This window comes from Salvelinus fontinalis, chromosome 4 (assembly GCF_029448725.1).
Source record: "Salvelinus fontinalis isolate EN_2023a chromosome 4, ASM2944872v1, whole genome shotgun sequence".
NCBI classification, from domain to species: domain Eukaryota; kingdom Metazoa; phylum Chordata; class Actinopteri; order Salmoniformes; family Salmonidae; genus Salvelinus; species Salvelinus fontinalis.
This window is the reverse complement of record NC_074668.1, coordinates 47,103,890-47,128,600: the sequence shown is the minus strand read 5'-3', so window position 1 is coordinate 47,128,600 and position 24,711 is coordinate 47,103,890. Positions and strand designations below refer to the sequence as shown.

Sequence of the window (24,711 nt, the reverse complement as noted above, 5' to 3'; positions counted from 1 at the left end):
CTTTTGGTGACAAGCCGAATTTCTTCAGCCTCCTGAGGTTGAAGAGGCGGTGCTGCGCCTTCTTCACAACGCTGTCTGGGTGGGTGGACCAATTCAGTTTGTCCGTGATGTGTACGCCGAGGAACTTAAAACTTACTACTGTCCCGTCGATGTGGATAGGGGGGTGCTCCCTCTGCTGTTTCCTGAAGTCCACAATCATCTCCTTTGTTTTGTTGACGTTGAGTGTGAGGTTATTTTCCTGACACCACACTCCGAGGGCCCTCATCTCCTCCCTGTAGGCCGTCTCGTCGTTGGTGGTAATCAAGCCTACCACTGTAGTGTCGTCCGCAAGCTTGATGATTGAGTTGGAGGCGTGCATGGCCACGCAGTCGTGGGTGAACAGGGAGTACAGGAGAGGGCTCAGAACGCACCCTTGTGGGGCCCCAGTGTTGAGGATCAGCGGGATGGAGATGTTGTTACCTACCCTCACCACCTGGGGGGCGGCCCGTCAGGAAGTCCAGTACCCAGTTGCACAGGGCGGGGTCGAGACCCAGGGTCTCGAGCTTGATGACGAGTTTGGAGGGTACTATGGTGTTATTAAGTGCTGAGCTGTAGTCGATGAACAGCATTCTCACATATGTATTCTTCTTGTCCTCTCTTATTCCTCTCTTATTCCTCATAATGACCAATGTTATGTTTGGAGGAAAAAGGAGGAGGCTTGCAAGCCGAAGAACATCATCCCAACCGTGAAGAACGGGGGTGGCAGCATCATGCTGTGGGGGTGCTTTGCTGCAGGAGGGACTGGTGCACTTTACAAAACAGATGGCATCATTAGCAAGGAAAATTATGTGGATATATTCAAGGGATCAGTCAGGAAGTTAAAGCTTGGTCGCAAATGGGTCTTCCAAATGGACAATGACACCAAGCATACTTCCAAAGTTGTGGCAAAATGGCTTAAGGACAACAAAGTCAAGGTATTGGAGTGGCCATCAAAGCCTTGACCTCAATCCTACAGAAAATTTGTGGGCAGAAATGAAAAAGCGTGTGCGAGCAAGGAGGCCTACAAACCTGACTCAGTTACGCCAGCTCTGTCAGGAGGAATGGGCCAAAATTCACCCAATTTATTGTGGGGAGCTTGTGGAAGGCTACCCAAAATGTTTGACCCAAGTTAAACAATTTAAAGGCAATGCTACCAAATACTAATTGAGTGCATGTAAAATTCTGACCCACTGGGAATGTGATGAAAGAAATAAAAGCTGAAATCAATCATTATCTCTGACATTTCACATTCTTAAAATATAGTGGTGATCCTAACTGACCTAAGACAGGGTATTTGTATTAGGATTAAATGTCAGAAATTGTGAAAAACTGAGTTTAATGTATTTGGCTGAGGTGTATGTAACTTCTAACTGTACCTACACATAGCATCTACTACACCACTGGCCCTTTGTGTTTTTCAAAATTGCACTCCTGTGTTGGTATTACAGTTGCTGTCCTTTCAGTATCATGAACCTGTCACACACTGAAGACCTAGGTCCAATATATATAAATACTGTTCAGGAATTAATGTATCAAGAAAGGAGTATATATACACTGCTCAAAAAAATAAAGGGAACACTTAAACAACACAATGTAACTCCAAGTCAATCACACTTCTGTGAAATCAAACTGTCCACTTAGGAAAAAGGAGAGCCGCACACTCTAGGAGCTCAGATGCAATAATTTAATAACCTAAGAATTTTAATAACCTAATAAGGTCTAAATCTTACCCAATATTCTCGTCTCCCTAAGGAAAGAAAATAAATAAATAAATACTACATCCCCTGAAGATTTCTCCAGCAGTTCATTTAATTTTGTCTCTTCAACCTCATTACGCCTCAAATCTAATAAATCGCTCCTTTTCCCTCCCATATCTCTGGCACTGAAACAAAACATGTTCCACTGTCTCCATCTCCTCCTGACAATGATCACACCTCCCAGTCGGATGTTTCCCCACCAATTTCAATGTACTATTGAGCCTCTCAGTCTCAGCCTTGTGACTACACTTTCCTCCTTCTCTCTCAGTCTGATGACCTCCCCGCCCCACCTGTTGCTGAATCTTATACAGGTGTCTTCCTTTTCCACAACCCTTGCCATTTTGTTTTTAACCACTATTTTTTATTAACCTCATGGCTTCACTGATTTGACAATTCCATATCAACATTAGATATTTAAGAGCCTGCTTGGTGATAACATACCATCCTCATTCCCCTCTACTCCCAAATGAGCTGGTACCCATAGGAACATCACAAATACCCCCATCTGTCTCACCTTATACAAGCACTGCAAAACTTCATACAATACATCCTGTCTGCTGAGACGCAAATTAATTTAAGCTCATCAGTGCTGCACAGGAGTCAGAGCAGATGACTACTCTGTCTGGCCTCACCTCCTCCACCCACTCTGCAGCCAAGAGTAGGCCCATCAACTCCATTGTGTAAACAGATAAATTACCTGTTGCTCTTTTTGTCACTGACACCTTAAAACTCAGGAACACTAAAAGCTGCACCTGTCCTTCCTGCTTAGGGTCCTTAGATCCATCTGTGAATTTATTCAAGAAAGCATAGTATTGTGTTCTTCAATGTTCACGTACAACTGAATCTACTCTTTCCTCAAAAGCTCTTACCCTCTCAATCAACCCTAGATATATCACTGGCTTAGGGAGCAACCAAGGTGGGATAGCAGAAAGAACCACAGAGGGGCTAATATCTCTCTCTCTCTCTCTCTCTCTCTCTCTCTCTCTCTCTCTCTCTCTCTCTCTCTCTCTCAAAATTCCAAAAATTCAAAAATTCAAAATTCAAGTTGCTTTATTGGCATGAAAAACATTGTGTCAATATTGCCAAAGCAACAATGTGTCATGTTTTGTCATTTGATTATCATGTCTTGTCCCTGTGCTTCCCTTCTATTTGTCTCCCTCTGCTGGTCTTATTAGGTTCTTTCCCTCTTTCTATCCCTCTCTCTTCCCCTCCCTCTCTTCCTCTCTCTATCGTTCCGTTCCTGCTCCCAGCTGTTCCTCATTCTCCTAACTACCTCATTTAATCTTTCACACCTGTCCCCTATTTTGCCCTCTGATTAGAGTTCCTATTTCTCCCTCTGTTTTCCGCTTCTGTCCTTGTCGGATCTTTGTTTGATGTTTGCGGTTCTGTGTCCTTGTTCCGCCCTGTCGTGTTTTTGCCTTCATCAGATGCTGCGTGTGAGCAGGTGTTACCTAAGATATATCCAGGAGTACCGTTTTGTTTAAGACTGGAATAAAGACTCTGTTTATGTTAAGTCGCTTTTGGGTCCTCATTCACCAGCATAACAGAAAGATCCGACCAATAATGGACCCAGCGACTACGGATTCTCGCAACACTGCCATCGAGATCCAGGGAGCAATGCTCGGCAGACACGAGCAGGAATTGTCTGCTGCTCGTCATGCCGTTGAGACCCTGGCCGCTCAGGTTTCCAACCTCTCAGGACAGTTTCAGAGTCTTCGTCTCGTGCCACCTGTTACTTCCTGGTCTTCCGAGTCTTCGGAACCTAGGGTTAATAACCCACCATGTTACTCTGGGCAACCCACTGAGTGCCGCTCCTTTCTCACCCAGTGTGATATTGTGTTTTCTCTCCAGCCCAACACATACTCACGAGAGAGAGCTCGGATCGCCTACGTCATATCACTCCTTACTGGTCGGGCTCGGGAGTGGGGCACAGCTATCTGGGAGGCAAGGGCTGAGTGTACTAACGATTATCAGAGCTTTAAAGAGGAGATGATACGGGTTTTTGATCGTTCAGTTTTTGGGAAGGAGGCTTCCAGGGTCCTGGCTTCCCTATGTCAAGGTGATCGATCCATAACGGATTACTCTATAGAGTTTCGCACTCTTGCTGCCTCCAGTGACTGGAACGAGCCGGCGTTGCTCGCTCGTTTTCTGGAGGGACTCCACGCTGAGGTTAAAGATGAGATTCTCTCCCGGGAGGTTCCTTCCAGCGTGGACTCTTTGATTGCACTCGCCATCCGCATAGAACGACGGGTAGATCTTCGTCACCGAGCTCGTGGAGGAGAGCTCGCGTTAACGGTGTTCCCCCTCTCCGCATCTCAACCATCTCCTCCCACCGGCTCAGAGACTGAGCCCATGCAGCTGGGAGGTATTCGCATCTCGACTAAGGAGAGGGAACGGAGAATCACCAACCGCCTTTGCCTCTATTGCGGTTCTGCTGGACATTTTGTTATTTCATGTCCAGTAAAAGACAGAGCTCATCAGTAAGCGGAGGGCTACTGGTGAGCGCTACTACTCAGGTCTCTCCATCAAGATCCTGTACTACATTGTCGGTCCATCTACGCTGGTCTGGTTCGGCTGCTTCCTGCAGTGCCTTGATAGACTCTGGGGCTGAGGGTTGTTTTATGGACGAAGCATGGGCTCGGAAGCATGACATTCCTCTCAGACAGTTAGGGAAGCCCACGCCCATGTTCGCCTTAGATGGTAGTCTTCTCCCCAGTATCAGATGTGAGACACTACCTTTAACCCTCACAGTATCTGGTAACCACAGTGAGACCATTTCCTTTTTGATTTTTCGTTCACCTTTTACACCTGTTGTTTTGGGTCATCCCTGGCTAGTATGTCATAATCCTTCTATAAATTGGTCTAGTAATTCTATCCTATCCTGGAACGTTTCTTGTCATGTGAAGTGTTTAATGTCTGCTATTCCCCCTGTTTCTTCTGTCCCCTCTTCTCAGGAGGAACCTGGTGATTTGACAGGAGTGCCGGAGGAATATCATGATCTGCGAACGGTCTTCAGTCGGTCCAGAGCCAACTCCCTTCCTCCTCACCGGTCGTATGATTGTTGTATTGATCTCCTTCCGGGAACCACTCCTCCTCGGGGTAGACTATACTCTCTGTCGGCTCCCGAACGTAAGGCTCTCGAGGATTATCTGTCTGTTTCTCTTGACGCCGGTACCGTGGTGCCTTCTTCCTCTCCCGCCGGAGCGGGGTTTTTTTTTGTTAAGAAGAAGGACGGTACTCTGCGTCCATGCGTGGATTATCGAGGGCTGAATGACATAACGGTTAAGAATCGTTATCCGCTTCCCCTTATGTCGTCAGCCTTCGAGATTCTGCAGGGAGCCAGGTGCTTTACTAAGTTGGACCTTCGTAACGCTTACCATCTCGTGCGCATCAGAGAGGGGGACGAGTGGAAAACGGCGTTTAACACTCCGTTAGGGCATTTTGAATACCGGGTTCTGCCGTTCGGTCTCGCTAATGCTCCAGCTGTCTTTCAGGCATTAGTTAATGATGTACTGAGAGACATGCTGAACATCTTTGTTTTCGTTTACCTTGACGATATCCTGATTTTTTCACCGTCACTCGAGATTCATGTTCAGCACGTTCGACGTGTACTCCAGCGCCTTTTAGAGAATTGTCTCTACGTGAAGGCTGAGAAGTGCGCCTTTCATGTCTCCTCTGTCACATTTCTCGGTTCTGTTATTTCCGCTGAAGGCATTCAGATGGATCCCGCTAAGGTCCAGGCTGTCAGCGATTGGCCCGTTCCTAAGTCACGTGTCGAGTTGCAGCGCTTTCTCGGTTTCGCTAATTTCTATCGGCGTTTCATTCGTAATTTCGGTCAAGTGGCTGCTCCTCTCACAGCTCTGACTTCTGTCAAGATGTGCTTTAAGTGGTCCGGTTCCGCCCAGGGAGCTTTTGATCTCCTCAAGAAGCGTTTTACGTCCGCTCCTATCCTTGTTACTCCTGACGTCACTAAACAATTTATTGTCGAGGTTGACGCTTCAGAGGTGGGCGTGGGAGCCATTCTGTCCCAGCGCTTCCATTCTGACGATAAGGTCCATCCTTGCGCTTATTTTTCTCATCGCCTGTCGTCATCGGAACGCAACTATGATGTGGGTAACCGCGAACTGCTCGCCATCCGCTTAGCCCTAGGCGAATGGCGACAGTGGTTGGAGGGGGCGACCGTCCCTTTTGTCGTTTGGACTGACCATAAGAACCTTGAGTACATCCGTTCTGCCAAACGACTTAATGCACGTCAAGCTCGTTGGGCGTTGTTTTTCGCTCGTTTCGAGTTCGTGATTTCTTATCGCCCGGGAAATAAGAACACCAAGCCTGATGCCTTATCCCGTCTCTTTGGTTCTTCTGTGGCTTCTACCGACCCCGAGGGGATTCTCCCTGAGGGGCGTGTTGTCGGGTTGACTGTCTGGGGAATTGAGAGACAGGTAAAGCAAGCGCTCACTCACACTGCGTCGCCGCGCGCTTGTCCTAGTAACCTTCTGTTCGTTCCTGTCTCTACTCGTCTGGCTGTTCTTCAGTGGGCTCACTCTGCCAAGTTAGCTGGCCACCCCGGCGTTCGGGGTACGCTTGCTTCTATTCGCCAGCGGTTTTGGTGGCCTACTCAGGAGCGTGACACGCGCCGTTTCGTGGCTGCTTGTTCGGACTGCGCGCAGACTAAGTCAGGTAACTCTCCTCCTGCCGGTCGTCTCAGACCGCTTCCCATTCCTTCTCGACCATGGTCTCACATCGCCTTAGACTTTATTACCGGTCTGCCTTCGTCTGCGGGGAAGACTGTGATTCTTACGGTTGTCGATAGGTTCTCTAAGGCGGCACATTTCATTCCACTCGCTAAGCTTCCTTCCGCTAAGGAGACGGCACAAATCATCATTGAGAATGTGTTTAGAATTCATGGCCTCCCGTTAGACGCCGTTTCAGACAGAGGTCCGCAATTCACGTCACAGTTTGAGGGAGTTCTGTCGTTTGATTGGTGCTTCCGTCAGTCTCTCTTCCGGGTTTCATCCCCAGTCTAACGGTCAAGCAGAAAGGGCCAATCAGACGATTGGTCGCATATTACGCAGCCTTTCTTTTCGTAACCCTGCGTCTTGGGCAGAACAGCTCCCCTGGGCAGAATATGCTCACAACTCGCTTCCTTCGTCTGCTACCGGGCTATCTCCGTTTCAGAGTAGTCTTGGGTACCAGCCTCCTCTGTTCTCGTCCCAGCTCGCCGAGTCCAGCGTTCCCTCCGCTCAGGTTTTTGTCCAACGTTGTGAGCGCACCTGGAGGAGGGTCAGGTCTACACTTTGCCGTTACAGGGCGCAGACTGTGAGAGCCGCCAATAAACGTAGGATTAAGAGTCCTAGGTATTGTCGCGGTCAGAGAGTGTGGCTTTCCACTCGTAACCTTCCCCTTACGACAGCTTCTCGCAAGTTGACTCCGCGGTTCATTGGTCCGTTCCGTGTCTCTCAGGTCGTCAATCCTGTCGCTGTGCGACTGCTTCTTCCGCGACATCTTCGTCGCGTCCACCCTGTCTTCCATGTCTCCTGTGTCAAGCCTTTTCTTCGCGCCCCCGTTCGTCTTCCCTCTCCCCCCCCCGTCCTTGTCGAGGGCGCACCTATTTACAAGGTACGGAAGATCATGGACATGCGGTCTCGGGGACGTGGTCACCAGTACTTAGTGGATTGGGAGGGTTACGGTCCTGAGGAGAGGAGTTGGGTTCCATCTCGGGACATTCTGGACCGTTCGTTGATTGATGATTTCCTCCGTTGCCGCCAGGGTTCCTCCTCGAGTGCGCCAGGAGGCGCTCGGTGAGTGGGGGGGTACTGTCATGTTTTGTCATTTGATTATCATGTCTTGTCCCTGTGCTTCCCTTCTATTTGTCTCCCTCTGCTGGTCTTATTAGGTTCTTTCCCTCTTTCTATCCCTCTCTCTTCCCCTCCCTCTCTTCCTCTCTCTATCGTTCCGTTCCTGCTCCCAGCTGTTCCTCATTCTCCTAACTACCTCATTTAATCTTTCACACCTGTCCCCTATTTTGCCCTCTGATTAGAGTTCCTATTTCTCCCTCTGTTTTCCGCTTCTGTCCTTGTCGGATCTTTGTTTGATGTTTGCGGTTCTGTGTCCTTGTTCCGCCCTGTCGTGTTTTTGCCTTCATCAGATGCTGCGTGTGAGCAGGTGTTACCTAAGATATATCCAGGAGTACCGTTTTGTTTAAGACTGGAATAAAGACTCTGTTTATGTTAAGTCGCTTTTGGGTCCTCATTCACCAGCATAACACAATGAATACAATATACATTGTAATATTATTATTTTTTTTTAAACTATAACTAACTTATAACTAAATAACGGTCATCTTCACCATTACATCGGTACTACAACTACTATCATCATTACCACCACTACCACCACAACCATCATTAAACTGCTATCATTACCATTACCACCCATACCACTACTATTTGGAATGATAAACAACAATAATAATAGTAATAACAATAACAGTAATAACAATAACAGTCATAATAAGTAAGTTACTGCTTACTATGCAGATGTTATTATTCAGTGTCCCTCAGGCTATGGCAGGCAAATACATATTTGGCTGCAAGAGGAGCCATTGCTCCTTCGCCCATGAGTATTTTTAGTTTTTCCTCTGGGTTTAATAAGTTAAAATTTGGAATAAATGTAGTCATTTCTGTGAATAATGAATCTCTTGCTGAGGAATATTTATCACAGTAAAGGAGAAAGTGAATCTCTGTTTCTACCTCCCCTGTCGTGCAGTGACCACATACACGCTCCTCTTTGGGTAGCCATGTTTTTTTATGTCTGCCGGTTTCTATTGCCAATCGGTGGTCACTCAGCCTGAACTTGGTAAGGATCTGTCTCTGCTTCGTATCTCTGACAGAGTAGAGATATTCAGCCAATTCATATTCTCTGTTTAGGGTCAGATAGCAATTTAGTCGACTTTGGGATTTTGTTTTATTTTTCCAATGTTGTATATATGAGTCCTTTCTCTCTCTCTCTCCATCCATGGCTAATTTAGGAAAGGGTCAAATTTAGCTATCTAGCCACTGGACAACTTTGTTTTGGTGTGCCAGGACCATTCACAGTTGAGCTTGCTCAGTTCAGCTCAACGCTGGTTGGCTAATTTGTTATACTTTTTTGTTAAGGGGAGGCCAGATTCCTGGCTGACTTCCCTTGCCTTCAATGCTACGGGTGGCAACAATGTCCTATTCGTTTGAACCAGACTCTCACGCCCTGGCCTTAGTATTCTTTGTTTCATTTATTATTTTAGTTAGGTCAGGGTGTGACATGGGGATGGTATGTGTTTTTTGTATTGTCTAGGGTGGTTGTATGGTTTAGGGGGTTAAGTAGAGTAGATGGGTTAGTGTTCAGTGTAGGTGTCTAGGAGAGTCTATGGTTGCCTGAATTGGTTCTCAATCAGAGACAGCTGGTTATTGTTGTCTCTGATTGGGAGCCATATTTAAGGCAGCCATAGGCTTTAGCTGTTTGTGGGTAATTGTCTATGTTGACCGTTTGTAGCTTGTGTATGCACTTACGTTTGTAGCTTCACGGTCGTTTGTTGTTTTGTTTTGTAAAAGTGTTTGTTTCGTCATCTTTAATAAAATAATAAAAGAAGATGTCTTCATTTCCCGCTGCGCCTTGGTCCGCTTATTATGACGGTCGTGACAGAATTACCCACCAACAAAGCATCAAGCAGCGGTGTAACGTGACAGGACCCACCTACACAGGATTTCTGGACATGGGAGGAAATACTGGACAGTAAAGGGCCATGGGCTCAACATGGAGAATATCGCCGCCCTCGTGAAGAGCTGGAGGCAGCTAAAGCCGAGAGGCGGCGGTATGAGGAGGCAGCACGGAATCAGGAGAAGGATCTGGGCTACACTACGTGGGAAGAGATCGACAGATGGGCGATCGACCATAAGAGAGTGCCGGAGCCCGCCTGGGATTCTCTGGTGCAGTGCGAGGTGGGATACCGGCGAATGGAGGCAGCACGGCGAAACGGTAGAAAGCCCGAGAGACATCCCCAAAAAATTATTGGGAGGGGCATTTGGAGCAGTCGGCGAAGTTGAGGGGTGAGTCTGAGATTGTCGAGGATTTATTGGACAGATTGGAGGAGAGTGAACGAAGGGGAGATTATGAGACATTCGAGGAGTTGTTGACGAAATTGGAGGAGAGTGAAGAGAGAGAGCTGTTGATTTGGCAGAGTATGCATGGCATTCTCCCTGAGGAGCGTGTTAGCTGTCCGATGCCACCTGTGTCAGTTCCTCGTACTCAGCCTGAAACTTGTGTTAAAGTTCCGGAAGATTTGATGCCGGCTATACACACCAGGTCTCCAGTACATCTAAACAACCCAGTGTGTCCTGTTCCTGCTTCTTGCACTCATCCTGAGATGCGTGTCCCCAGCCCGGTACCACCAGTTCCGGCACCACGCACTAGGTCTAATGTGCGTCTTCAGAGCCCTGTACGCACTGTTCCTCCTCCACGCACTAGCCCTATGGTGCGTGTCTCAAGCCCATTACCACCAGCACCGGCACCACGCACCAAGCCTCCTGTGCGTCTCCAGAGTCCTGTGCGTCCTGTTGCTGCTCCCCGCACTAGTCCTGAGATGCGTGTCTAAAGCCCGGTACCACCAGTGCCGGCACCACGCATCAAGCCTCATGTGCGTCTCCAGAGCCGTGTACGCACTGATCCTTCTCCCCGCACTCGCCCTGAGGTGCGTACCCTCAGCCCGGTACCACCAGTCCCGGTACCACGCACCAGTCCTATAGTGCGCCTCGAGAACTCAGTGTGCCCTGTTGCTGCTCCCCGCACTAGCCCTGAGATGCGTGTCCCCAGTCCGGTACCACCAGTTCTGGCACCACGCACTAGTCCTAATGTGCGCCCCCAGGGTCCAGCATGCCCTGTTCCTTCTCCCCGCACTCGTCCTGAGGTGCGTGCCCTCAGCCCGGTACCACCAGTCCCGGTATCACGCACCAGTCCTATAGTGCGCCTTGAGAACTCAGTGTGCCCTGTTCCTGCTCCCCGCACTAGCCTTGAGGTGCGTGTCTCCAGTCCGGTACCACCAGTTCCGGCACCACGCACCAAGCCTCATGTGCGTCTCTAGAGCCCTGTACGCACTGTTCCTTCTCCCCGTACTTGCCCTGATGTGCGTGCCCTCAGCCCGGTACCACCAGTGCCGGTACCACGCACCAGGCCTATAGTACGCTTTGAGAGTCCAGTGTGCCCTGTTGTTCCCCGCACTAGCCTGAAGGTGCGTATCTTTAGCCCGGTACCTCCAGTTCCGGCACCACGCACCAGGCCTACAGTGCGTCTCAGCCGGCCAGAGTCTGCCGTCTACCCAACGGCACCTGAACTGCCCGTCTGCCCAACGGCGCCTGAACTGCCCGTCTGCCCAACGGCGCCTGAACTGCCCGTCTGCCCAACGGTGCCTGAACTGCCTGTCTGCCCAACGGCGCCTGAACTGCCCGTCTGCCCAACGCCGTCTGAACTGCCCGTCTGCCAAGCGCCGCATGAACTGCCCGTCTGTACTGAGCTTTCAAAGCCGCCCGTCTGTACTGAGCCTGCACAGCCGCCCGTCTGCCATGAGCCTTCAGAGCCGTCCGCCAGACAGGAGCCGCTAGAGCCTTCCGCCAGACAGGAGCCGCTAGAGCCTTCCGCCAGACAGGAGCCGCTAGAGCCTTCCGCCAGACAGGAGCAGCCAGAGCCTTCCGCCAGACAGGATCAGCCAGAGCCTTCCGCCAGACAGGATCAGCCAGAGCCTTCCGCCAGACAGGATCAGCCAGAGCCTTCCGCCAGACAGGATCAGCCAGAGCCTTCCGCCAGACAGGATCAGCCAGAGCCTTCCGCCAGACAGGATCAGCCAGAGCCTTCCGCCAGACAGGATCAGCCAGAGCCTTCCGCCAGACAGGATCAGCCAGAGCCTTCCGCCAGACAGGATCAGCCAGAGCCTTCCGCCAGACAGGATCAGCCAGAGCCTGCCGCCAGACATGAGCAGCCAGATCCGTCAGCCAGCCATGAGCAGCCAGATCCGTCAGCCAGCCATAAGCTGCAGTCCCTCAGTCCGGAGCTGCCGTCCCTCAGTCCGGAGCTGCCGTCCCTCAGTCCGGAGCTGCAGTCCCTCAGTCCGGAGCTGCAGTCCCTCAGTCCGGAGCTACCCCCCCTCAGTCTGGAGCTACCCCCCTCAGTCCGGAGCTACCCCCCCTCAGTCCGGAGCTACCCCTTAGTCCGGAGCTACCTCTCAGTCCAGAGCTACCCATCCGTCCGGTGGCGCCCTCTGGGATGGTCTTCAGTCCGGGACTTTCTACAAGGGCCGCCGCTCCAGAGGCGCCACCAAAGCGGGTATTGACAATGGTGGAGTGGGGGCCTCGTCCCGCGCCCGAGCCGCCGCCATGATGGGGGGCCACCCTGGACCCTCCCCTTCTGTTTCAGGTTCTGCGGCCGGAGTCCGCATCTTTGGGGGGGGGGGGGGGGGGGGTACTGTCACGCCCTGGCCTTAGTATTCTTTGTTTCATTTATTATTTTAGTTAGGTCAGGGTGTGACATGGGGAAGGTATGTGTTTTTTGTATTGTCTAGGGTGGTTGTATGGTTTAGGGGGTTAAGTAGAGTAGATGGGTTAGTGTTCAGTGTAGGTGTCTAGGAGAGTCTATGGTTGCCTGAATTGGTTCTCAATCAGAGACAGCTGGTTATTGTTGTCTCTGATTGGGAGCCATATTTAAGGCATCCATAGGCTTTAGCTGTTTGTGGGTAATTGTCTATGTTGAACGTTTGTAGCTTGTGTATGCACTTACGTTTGTAGCTTCACGGTCGTTTGTTGTTTTGTTTTGTAAAAGTGTTTGTTTCGTGTTTCGTCATCTTTAATAAAAGAAGATGTCTTCATTTCCCGCTGCGCCTTGATCCGCTTATTATGACGGTCGTGACACAGACAGAATCATAGAGATGGCCAATACGTACTGAGATAGAGGGGTGCTGTTTCGCTCGCTCGGGTTCTTTTGTCCTGTGATACATTCAGCCTCTTGAGAATTGAAGGAAAATTATGAAACACAGAAAGATGAAAGATTTTTTTTTTTATGTTTTCAAAATATTTTATTTGTCAAATGTTTTGGGAAGCTTGGCTTTCCTTGGCATCCATGAATACATGCCACTGCTGTAAAGTTTGGTGGAGGAGGAATAATGATCTATGCCTGTTTTTCATGGTTCGCGCTAGGCCCCTTAGTTCCAGTGAAGGGAAATCTTAACGCTACAGCATACAATTACATTCTAGACGATTCTGTGCTTTCAACTTTGTGGCAACAGTTTGTAGAAGGCCCTTTCCTCTTTCAGCTTGAAAGAGCAGGTGCTCTCATTTGTTGACTTCTGTAACCGTAAAAGCCTTGGTTTCATGCATGTTAACATTAGAAGCCTCCTCCCTAAGTTTGTTTTATTCACTGCTTTAGTACACTCTGCCAACCCGGTAGAGGATGCCTGGTTATTCTTTAAAAGTGCCTTCCTCACCTTCTTAAATAAGCATGCCCCATTCAAAAAATGTAGAACCAGAAACAGATATAGCCTTTGGTACTCTCCAGACCTGACTGCCCTTGACCAGCACAAAAACATCCTGTGGCATTCTGCATTAGCATCGAATAGCCCCCGTGATATGCAACTTTTCAGGGAAGCTAGGAACCAATATACACAGACAGTTAGGAAAGCTAAGGATAGCTTTATCAAGGAGAATTTCCACCCTGTAGCACAATCTCAAGTTCTGGGACACTGTAAAGTCCATAGAGAATAAGAGCACCTCCTCCCAGCTGCCCACTGCATTGAGGCTAGGAAACACTGTCACCACCGATAAATCCTGTCGTGTCTTTGGCTATGCCGGATTAAGTGATATGACATGCTGTTCTATAAAATCGTTTCTCCGTAAATAATATTACCTGATTGAGCTAATTATGTAAATGTAATTAACTAGAGAGTCGGGGCACCACAAAATAATATTTATAGAGCTGTTATCTTCCGAATAAACTCTTAAAGACCTAGTAATATTTTACATCAATAGCAGTCAATATTAATCGTCACCTTAATTCAGTCTCATCTGAAAGTTGTAAATTCTTGGTTATCTTCACCATTCTTGATCATCCGTTCACCCACACAAAGACAGTGTGGTTGGAATAAAAAATCTCAAATCTGGACTGCAGAACAAAGGACAAATTTCTACTGGTCTAATGTCCATTGCTCGTGTTTCAAGTCTCTTCTTATTATTGGTGTCTTTTAGTAGTGGCTTCTTTGCAGTGATTCGACCACGAAGGCCTTATTTACAGTCTCTTCTGAACAGTTGATGTTGAGATGTGTCTGTTACTTGTACTCTGTGACGCATTTATTTGGGCTGCAATTTCTGAGGCTGGTAACTAACGAACTTATCCTCTGCAACAGAGGTAACTGGGTCTTCCATTCCTGTGGCAGTCCTCATGAGAGCCAGTTTCGTCATAGTGCTTGATGGTTTTTGTGACTGCACTTGAATTAACTTTCAAAGTTCTTGAAATTTCCAGATTGACTGACCTTCATGTCTTAAAGTGATGATGGACTGTCGTTTCCCTTTGCTTATTTGAGCTGTTCTTGCCATAAAATGGACTTGGTCTTTTACCAAATAAGGCTATCTTCAGTATTCCTCCACTACCTTGTCACAGCACAACTAATTGAAAAATTCACTTTTAAGAAGGCACACCTGTTAATTGAAATGCATTCCAGGTGACTACCTCATGAAGCTGGTTGAGAGAATGCCAAGAGTGTGCAAAGCTGTCATCAAGGCAAAGGGTCGCTACTAGAAGAATCTCAAATATAAAATATATTTGTATTTGTTGAACACTTGTTTTGGTTACTACATGATTTCATATGTGATATTTCATAGTTTTGATGTCTTCACCATCATTCTACAATGTAGAAAATAGTAATGCTGATTATTAGATTATTATAATGCTGATTATTAGTAAAATAATCAGCATATTGATTTTTAGCACTCGCGCTGGCAAAACACTGGATCACTGCTACTCTAACTTCCGCGATGCATACAAGGCCCTCCCTTCGGAAAATCTGACCACGACTGACCACGACATTTTGCTCCTCCCTTCCTATAGGCAGAAACTCAAACAGGATGTAGCCTTGATAAGGACTATTCAACGCTGGTCTGACCAATCGGAATCCACGCTTCAAGATTGTTTTGATCTCGCTGACTGGGACATGTTCCGGGTAGCCTCAGAGAATAATATCAATATTTATACGCTAATTCGTTGAGTGAGTTTATAAGGAAGTGCATAGGAGATGTTGTACCCACTGTGACTATTAAAACCTATCCTAACCAGAAACCGTTGATAGAGAGCGGCCGTCGCGCAAAACTGAACGCGTGAACCACCGCATTTAACCATGGAAAGGTGACTGGGAATTTGGCCAAATACAAACAGTGTAGTTATGCAAAATGTGTCCATATATGTAGCAGAAAAGCTGTAAAATGTGTCCTCCGAAGAGGGGGAGTGGTGGAGGGGTTAATTTTTTTTTAAACGTGTAGGTATTCCCTCCACAAGGCAATCTAACAAGCGAAGTGGCAGGTTCTACAGTCAATCACAGACTACAAAAGAAAACCAGCCACTTCACGGACACCTATGTCTTGCTTCCAGACAAACTAAACACCTTCTTTGCCCACTTTGAGGATAATACAGTGCCACCAACGCGGCCCGCTACCAAGGACTCTCCTTCTCCGTGACCAACGTGAATAAGACATTTAAACGAATTAACCCTCGCAAGGCTGCAGGCCCAGATGGCATCCTGAGAGCGTCCTGAGAGCATGCGCAGACCAGCTGGTTGGTGTGTTTACGGACATATTCAATCTCTCCCTATCCCAGTCTGCTGTTCCCACATGCTTCAAGAGGGCCACCATTGTTCTTGTTCCCAAGAAAGCTAAGGTAACTGAGTTAAACGACTACCGCCCCGTAGCACTCACTTCCGTCATCATGAAGTGCTTTGAGAGACTAGTCAAGGACCATATCACCTCCACCCTACCTGACACCCTAGACCCACTCCAATTTGCTTACCGACCCAATAGGTCCACAGACGACGCAATCGCAACCACACTGCACACTGCCCTACCCCATCTGGACAAGAGGAATACCTATGTGAGAATGCTGTTCATCGACTACAGCTCAGCACTTAATAACACCATAGTACCCTCCAAACTCGTCATCAAGCTCGAGACCCTGGGTCTCAACCCCGCCCTGTGCAACTGGGTACTGGACTTCCTGACGGGCCGCCGCCCAGGTGGTGAGGGTAGGTAACAACATCTCCACCCCGCTGATCCTCAACACCGGGGCCCCACAAGGGTGCGTTCTGAGCCCTCTGCTATACTCCCTGTTCACCCACGACTGCGTGGCCATGCACGCCTCCAACTCAATCATCAAGTTTGCAGACAACACTACAGTGGTAGGCTTGATTACCAACAATGACGAGACGGTCTACAGGGAGGAGGTGAGGGCTCTCTGAGTGTGGTGTCAGGAAAATAACCTCACACTCAACGTCAACAAAACAAAGGAGATGATTGTGGACTTCAGGAAACAGCAGAGGGAGCACCCCCCTATCCATATCGACGGGACAGTAGTGGAGAGGGTAGTAAGTTTTAAGTTCCTCTGCGTATACATCACGGACAAACTGAATTGGTCCACCCACACAGACAGCGTGGTGAAGAAGGCGCAGCAGCGCCTCTTCAACCTCAGGAGGCTGAAGAAATTCGGCTTGTCACCAAAAGCACTCACAAACTTTTACAGATGCACAATCGAGAGCATCATGTTGGGCTGTATCACCGCCTGGTACGGCAACTGTTCCGCCCACAACCGTAAGGCTCTCCAGAGGGTAGTGAGGTCTGTGCAACGCATCACTGGGGGCAAACTACCTGCCCTCCAGGACACCTACACCACCCGATGTCACAGGAAGGCCACAAAGATCATCAAGGACAACAACCACCCGAGCCACTGCCTGTTCACCCCGCTATCATCCAGAAGGCGAGATCAGTACAGGTGCATCAAAGCAGGGACCGAGAGACTGAAAAACAGCTTCTATCTCAAGGCCATCAGACTGTTAAACAGCCACCACTAACATTGAGTGGCTGCTGCCAACATACTGACTCAACTCCAGCCACTTTAATAATGGAAAAATTGATGTAATAAATGTATCACAGGCCACTTTCAACAATGCCACTTAATATAATGTTTACATACCCTACACTACTCATCTCACATGTATATACTGTACTCTATACCATCTACTGCATCTTGCCTATGCCGTTCTCTACCATCACTCATTCATATATTTTTATGTACATATTCATCATCCCTTTACACTTGTGTGTATAAGGTAGTTGTTGTGAAATTGTAAGGTTAGATTACTCGTTGGTTATTAATGCATTGTCGGAAATAGAAGCACAAGCGTTTCGCTACATTCGCATTAACATCTGCTTACCATGTGTATGTGACAAATAAAATTTGATTTGATTTCTGAGGAGTAGCAATATGGCCAACTTGTGTCTTCAAAGCCTCTTAATGGCCAATACACATAGCAGAAGCATCATCATACTTGAGTAAAAGTAAAGATACCTTAGTAGAAAATGACTTAAAGTCACCCAGTAAAATCCTACATTAGTAAAAGTCTAAAAGTATTTGGTTTTAAATATACTTAAGTATCAAAAGTAAAGGAAATTGCAAAAATATACTTGAGTATCAAAAGTCAAATTAAAAGTATAAATCATTTGAAATTGCTCATATTATGCAATGTTCATGTTTTTTAAAATTTACAGATGGCCAGGAGCACACTCCAACACATCCTCTACAAACTAAGCATATGTGTTTCGTGAGTCCACCAGATCAGAGGCAGTAGGGATGACCAGGAATGTTCTCTTGATAAGTGTGTGAATTGGACCATTTTCCAGTCCTGCTGAGCGTTCAATCAGCACTCCTACTTAATACAGGCTGAAACAGATTGCCACCCTGTAAGAGGTGGACCCATAGAGTAGCTGGTGAAAGGAACAACTTCACTACTAGGTCCAGTTAGAGGGGGTGATGAGACAGGGGAAAATAATACAGGTTTATTGCAAGCCTCATCATACACCAGAATTACAGAAGAAACAGGAGGTAGCGATATAGGAAGTGTGACATCTATAGAAGACAGGAATATGTATTACACAGTGGTATAGCTAAATATATACCAATATTAATAGTAAGAGTATAAGCAGATAACATGGAATACAATAACAAGGCTATACCAATAGAAATGTCAAAAGTGTACAGTAGGAGGATATTCATAGGTATGTGTAATGACAGGCTATAAATGTGATATAACACAACATTTATACAATCTAGCAAGGAATAGGATGCAAGCTAACATCAGGAACAATGTAAGCTAACATGGTAAACAACTTAAAATCCTATACAGTTGACAATTTAGCTTAGCATGTTAGAATTCCGGTTATCATGAGGGGCCGCCATCTTGGAATGGTCACATGATAATAACAACTGGAAGTGGCGGATACGGTAACGCATGTTGGCCAGAGACCATATTGAATATGACCTATAGGTTTCAATGGCAAGTAGAGTAAATTTTGGCCCAACAGTATAACTATTAATAACGCGACCATAAGGGGATAAACTGGCTATGTAACATGATATACTACAGCAACATGATATTGATTTCGCTACCAACTAAGTTACATCAAGTAACAATAATGAATAGTAACAGCACATACAGAAAGTAACTATAAAAGCACTCTGGCTGCAAAGTCCATTTACTCTGGGCAGTGATGCACGTGCACACACACTAAAGTAGTCCAAAGGTTGTAGCACAAAATGTGTTCACCAGTTGTAGTCCTTGGATGGTGAAGTCCAGATGTGAAGGGTGCAGCTTAGAGATACAGGCACATCCAATCTCCCTGTGCAGTTTGAGTAGGCTGAGGTTAGAGCAGCCTAAACTGGTCCAAACCAGATAACTCCTTAATGGTGATTGGCTGCATCAGTCTGGGGATCAGAGTGATATTTTCTCGGCAAAATGGCAACCAATCAGAGATCAGTTGACCAAGGTCAGGTGAGAGAGATCTTCAGCCAGACACATCGGCACTGGAATGAGGAGATGTGTCAAAGTGGGCTGCAGAAACTTCTATGATTTTGGGGAAGCCACAGCAGGTTTGCCAGACAGGCCCTAGACTAGTGTATCACACTCCTGATGATACCACAAGTCATATCTGATAGCACTTGAATGTGACCGGAGTTAAACCTAGGTCTTTTGTATGCCCAAATACTGTTAGCCCAGTGAGCTAGTTTTACCTCTTGGTGATGTCATTCAGAAACACAATATCAACTTTCACTGCTATGCAGATGACACACAGCTTTACATTTCAATAAAACATGGTGAAGCCCCAAAATTGTATATCCTGGAAGGCTGTGTTTCAGACATAAGGAAGTGGATGGCGGAAAAAAAGATACAGTATGCTAGTTGTAGCTCCCAAGAAACAAAGAGATCGGCAGTCGGATCTGACAATGAATCTCAATGGTTGTACAGTCGTCTCAAATAAAACTGTGAAGGACCTTGGCATGCATCTGGACCCTGACACCTCTTTTGACGAACATATCAAAAATATTTCAAAAGCAGCCTTTTTCCATCTTCGTAACATTGCAAAAATCCGATATTATTATTTTTTGTACAATGATGCAGAAAAGCTAATCCATGCTTTTGTCACTTCAAGATTAGACTACTGCAATGCTCTACTCCCCAGCTACCCGGACACGGCACTACACAAGCTTTAGCTAGTGTAAAATACAGCTGCTAGAATCTTGACTAAGACCCAAAAAATGTGATCATATTACTCCAGTGCTAGCCTGGCTTCCTGTTAAGACTAGGGCTGATTTCAAGGTTTTACTGCTAACCAACAAAGCATTACCTGGACTTGCTCCTAACTATCTCACCAATTTGTTCCTGCTGTACATACCTACACATACCTATGGTCACAAGACGCAGGCCTCCTTGTTGTTCCTAGAATTTCTAAGCAAACAGCTGGAGGCAGGGCTTTCTCCTATAGAGCTCAATTTTTATGGAATGGTCTGCCGATCCATGTGCGAGACGCAGACTCTGTCTCAACGTTTAAGTCTTTATTGAAGACTCATCTCTTCAGTAGGTCCTATGATTGAGTGTAGTCTGGCACAGGGGTGCGAAGGTGCACGGCCCTGACACTAGAGTGATGAACCACCCTTGCTGTCTCTGCCTGGCTGGCTGGCTTGCTTGCGCTTTCGTGCGGTGGTGGAGATCTTCGTGGGCTATACACGGCCTTGTCTCAGGGTAGTAAGTTAATGGTTTGTTTTATATCGCTTTGATGTTGAGGGGGCTGTGCTTTGGCAAAGTGGGTGTGGTTATATTCTGCCTGGTTGGCCCTGTCCGGGGGAAACTTTGGAAGGGGCCACAGTGTCGTCGCTCCCCCTTCACACCAGGACCTGAGCCCTAGGACCATGCCTCAGGAATACCTGGCCTGACGACTCCTGGATGTCCCCGTCTCCAGTCAACCTGGTTGTGCTGCTGATCCAGTTTCTGCTCTTCTGCCTGTGACTATGGTACCCTGACCTGTTCACTGGACTTGCTACCTGGACGTGCTGCTGATCCAGTTTCTGTTGTTCTGCCTGCGGCTATGGAACCCTGACCTGTTCACCGGTTGTGCTATCTCCCCCGGGACCTGCTGTTTCGACCCGGTCTCTCTTTTTTCCCCGCTAACCAAAGACTAGGTATTAGCTTGGCAGCCAATGCAAGTATAAAGGTCTGTCAAGGAGCTTTTGCAAACTTGGTTCCGAACCACCCCCAGACCATAATACACATGCACTATGGGATGCATCTCTGCCTGGTGCGCATACATTCCCATTTGAAAAAAACTGTCAAAACTCATCACTGCTGCCCTGGCCAGTAGGGACTGCAAGGGAGCCATGAGGCATGTTCATTTAATCTGTTGCCTGGTTTTGGATCTATCATTCTCAGGTATAACACCAGATGGCAGTGTCGCCTCAGATTTTGTGAACACTGACACGTGACACATTCGGTCAGAATTGACATATTTCTGTGACCGACATTCACGCTTACAGTGTTCAATTAACATGTTCGTTTGATCTGGGCATGAGTAATGGACTGAGACGTCATACAGTCTGCCCAAGTATTCATGATCATTTTTAACATTTATATTTATCGTAAAGCAAAGGACGGATGTCTGTGATGATCGCCTATAGCAGAAAACCGATTAAATTGTTGTCCTCTTCTGTGACTCTGAACTTGATTGTTTTGCCTTGTAATAAATTGCACATAATATTATGTCAAATTGTGTCGAGTTAAATGACACATTTGACAAGAAGTGATCTGATCAGTGTACTTTATTGATCAATAATCAATGTACATTACCTAAACAATGGTGGCACATATAGGGGAAGAAAGGTTGAATGCTTGTTTTTGTGCCAAACCATAACATTTCTGGAGGTGCATCGAACTGCTTCTTGACACAATCTACAAATGTATTTTTCAGCCTGTCAAAGTAGCTGTCAGTGACGAGGGGCTGTACTCGTGTGTAGCAGAGGACTCTCGAGCCCTCATTCAGGAAGTCCTGACAACTCTTCAGAAAGTCAAGTCATCTTCTCCGGAGTTGGACTAAATGTTATTGGAAACGTGGGATTCATCACTGGTCAGTTTTTACATTGGTTTATTCATGATGTGTATATCTTATTGATTTAAACGTTTAACTGTTGTAATTTGCTGACCTCATGTAGTACGAGAGACACTTCCAAGTTCCTACAACGCTGCCATCATGTCTTAGTTTCCTCTAGCTGAAGTCGAAGTATGTTACTGTGAATTGAGTATTTCCTAGTCATGCTACCAGGCTAATGTAGATTAGTCTTCATCATGACTCATAGCTTGCCAGATAACATGACTACTGCCAAAGTTAAGATTTGAACGCATCTGTTGTATTAACGTCAGTCTGTGACCAGATAGGCAGCCAGTAGAGTGCGTATGGTAGTTAAACTGTGCAAGCCAGTTAATAACTGTTCTGTTGGTTGGTTACACCTGCTCGCAAAACAATTCTCACTATCGGTTTCAATGGACATTGTTTGTACATACAAGGCTATTTAATCGATGAAAGTATTGCTTGGCAAATGAGGAACAGAGGACGCGTTTTCATAAAAACAATTGAGCTCATGGGTAAGTGTATTGCCAACAAATGACAAGCCAGTTTGATACGCAAACTGAACCGCTCGATACATAGTACACCATTGTTTTCAAACCTGTAATCAGTTGCTCAAAAGCATTTAAACTTTGTTTTGCTGTCAATTTTGAGAATTGTAATTTTGTTCCAAGAGAGGTTTTACTTGATCATTGGCGAGTTGTCACTAGACAGATGGGTCTACAGTGTAGCCAGACTGTCTAGCGGTGACACAGACTGTTTTCCATCGGATACATTGTTGCGAGTGAACGCTCTACAACCATCTACTTGATCATTTTCTGGACATTCTACGATTGATTGATTGCCATACTTCGACGACGATGGCATAGCGCAATGCACATGAAAGACAATGTCAATGAAATGAGACGATATAGGCAATACAGTAACTGACAGACAGAAAAAAAGTACAGTCCCCGAGTCTAGTGCGCCTATTCTATTTGTGCTCGAAGCAAATGTTGGACTAGTGTACGTACACTGGGTAGGCTAGTTTAATAACGTTAACAGCTACATTCAAAACATTATTCTTTTTGATTTCCCGTCTTTTGTCATTTGTGCAATGATTTCAAGCAGAGCTTAGCCACTAATACAGAGCTTTTGTTTCCGTAATCTGCATAAAAATAATGTAGGTTAACATGACCCGCTTGAAATGAATGATTTTAAATGGCTAAAACAGCAGCCAGTGGAACAGCCTACAAAAAGCAACCTGACTTCATGATGTTATCTCTTTATGTATACAGCTTGAGTAGCAAACGAACAGATATGTTTTTAATGAACATGCAATAGCTTGCAATTTCCCAAGATATTGCCTTAGCCATGTGAAGTCATGAACTGCCATATTTAGCAAATTGGTATTCAGAGCTTGTCTTGTTTATTCTGGTTACCAGGTGTATGTTGAAACTATATTCGTCTTTTAGAGGGGTTTGTTTATTTTATTTATAAATGAAAAACCAACTTGAGTTAAGGAAACAAATTAATTAATAATTAAACATATTCTTTCATTACATAAATGGCATAAGCCTATGCTTTCCCATATAGTAACCTCAAGTAGGCCATCTAGCTCATCAGTAAGTCTGGCTCTGAGAGAGAAGTAGCTATGAACAGAAAGTTACAGGGCCAGGCCTACTTTTCGTTCCATAAGGATGCCTGCATCGCCTGGGTATCTAGCTGATAATACTGGTATCTAGGCCAGTTCAATGTTTATTGTATCAGGATGAATGTTTAATTGAAGACAATAGCCTGAAATAGGTGTGTGTGGCCAAGGTTCAACTGAACTTGCCCTTTCAAATAAAATTGTATTTGTCACATGCGCTGAATACAACTTTACCGGAAATTGTTTGCTTCAGATCCCTTCCCAACGATTCAGAGTATACAAAAAAAAAAACACTAGGAATAAAATGCATAAGAATGAAGCTATATCTTTTTTTTTATTTTTTATTTTTTTATTTAACCATTATTTAACTAGGCAAGTCAGTTAAGAACAAATTCTTATTTACAATGACGGCCAAACCCGGACGATGCTGGACCCAATTGTGCACCGCCCTATGGGACTCCCAATCACGGCCGGATGTGATTTAGCCTGGATTCGAACTATATACAGGGAGTACCAGTACCAGATCAGTGTGCAGGGGTACAAGGTATTTGAGGTAGACATGTACATTAAGGCAGGGTAAAGAGACTAGGCATTAGTATGGATAATAAAAGTAAGAATTAAGAACAGAGTAGCAGCAGCGTATGATGAGTGTGAAAGAGTTTTGTTGGTGTGTCTATATAGTGCCTTCAGAAAGTATAAATACTCCTTGACTTGGTCCACATTTTGTTGTGTTACAGCCTGAATTCAAAATGGATTAAATATATATTTTTCTCACCCATCTACACACAAAACCCAATAATGGCAAAGTGAAAACATGTTTTTATAAAATTTGGAAAATGTACAGAAATATATAATTTACATAATTATTCACACCCCTGAGTCAATACATGTTAGAATCACTTTTGGCAGCGATTACAGCTGTGACTATTTCTGGGTAAGTCTCTAAGAGCTTTGCACACCTGGATTGTACAATGTTCGCACACTATTCTTTGAAAAATTATTCAAGCTCTGTCAAGTTGGTTGTTAATCATTGCTAGAGAGCCATTTTCAAGTCTTGCCATAGATTTTCAAGCAGATTTTAAGTCAAATCTGTAACTAGGCCACTCAGGAACATTCAGTGTTGTCTTTGGTAAACAACTGCAACTATATTTGTCCTTGTATTTTAGGTTATTGTCCTGCTGAAATTTGTCTCCCTGTCTGTTGGAAAGCCACCTGAACCAGGTTTTCCTCTAGGATTTTGCCTGTCCTGAACTCTATTGTTTTTCTATTTATCAAAAAAAAAAAATTCTAGTCCTTCCGATGACAAGCATTACCCATAACATGATGCGGCCATGTTTGATAATATGAAGAGTGGTACTCAGTGATGTGTTGTTGGATTTGCCCCAAACAATGCTTTGTATTCAGGACATTATTTGCAGTTTTACTTTAGTGCCTTATTGAAAACAGTATGCGTGTTTTTGGAATATTTTTATTCATTACAGGCGTCTTACTTTTCATAATGTCGTTTAGGTTAGTATTAGGGATGCACATTATAGCGGTGAACATATCGGAATCGGCCGATGTCTGTCTAATTTAACGCCGATGTGCA

General features: G+C 46.0%; 1 protein-coding gene across 3 annotated transcripts in view; it reads left to right on the top strand.

Annotated features, from left to right (window-relative positions):
- Window positions 1-21,349: 21,349 nt before the first annotated feature.
- taok3a (TAO kinase 3a) overlaps window positions 21,350-24,711 on the top strand; it is a 105,587-nt gene continuing 102,225 nt past the window's right edge. For 2 of the 3 annotated variants that reach the window (XM_055920372.1, XM_055920374.1), the window contains exon 1: window positions 21,350-21,496. The gene's annotated coding sequence lies outside the window, so the exon portion shown is untranslated. Of the gene's footprint in view, window positions 21,497-21,780; window positions 22,012-24,711 lie in introns of those variants that run through there. The other variant, XM_055920373.1, reaches the window with a different exon arrangement.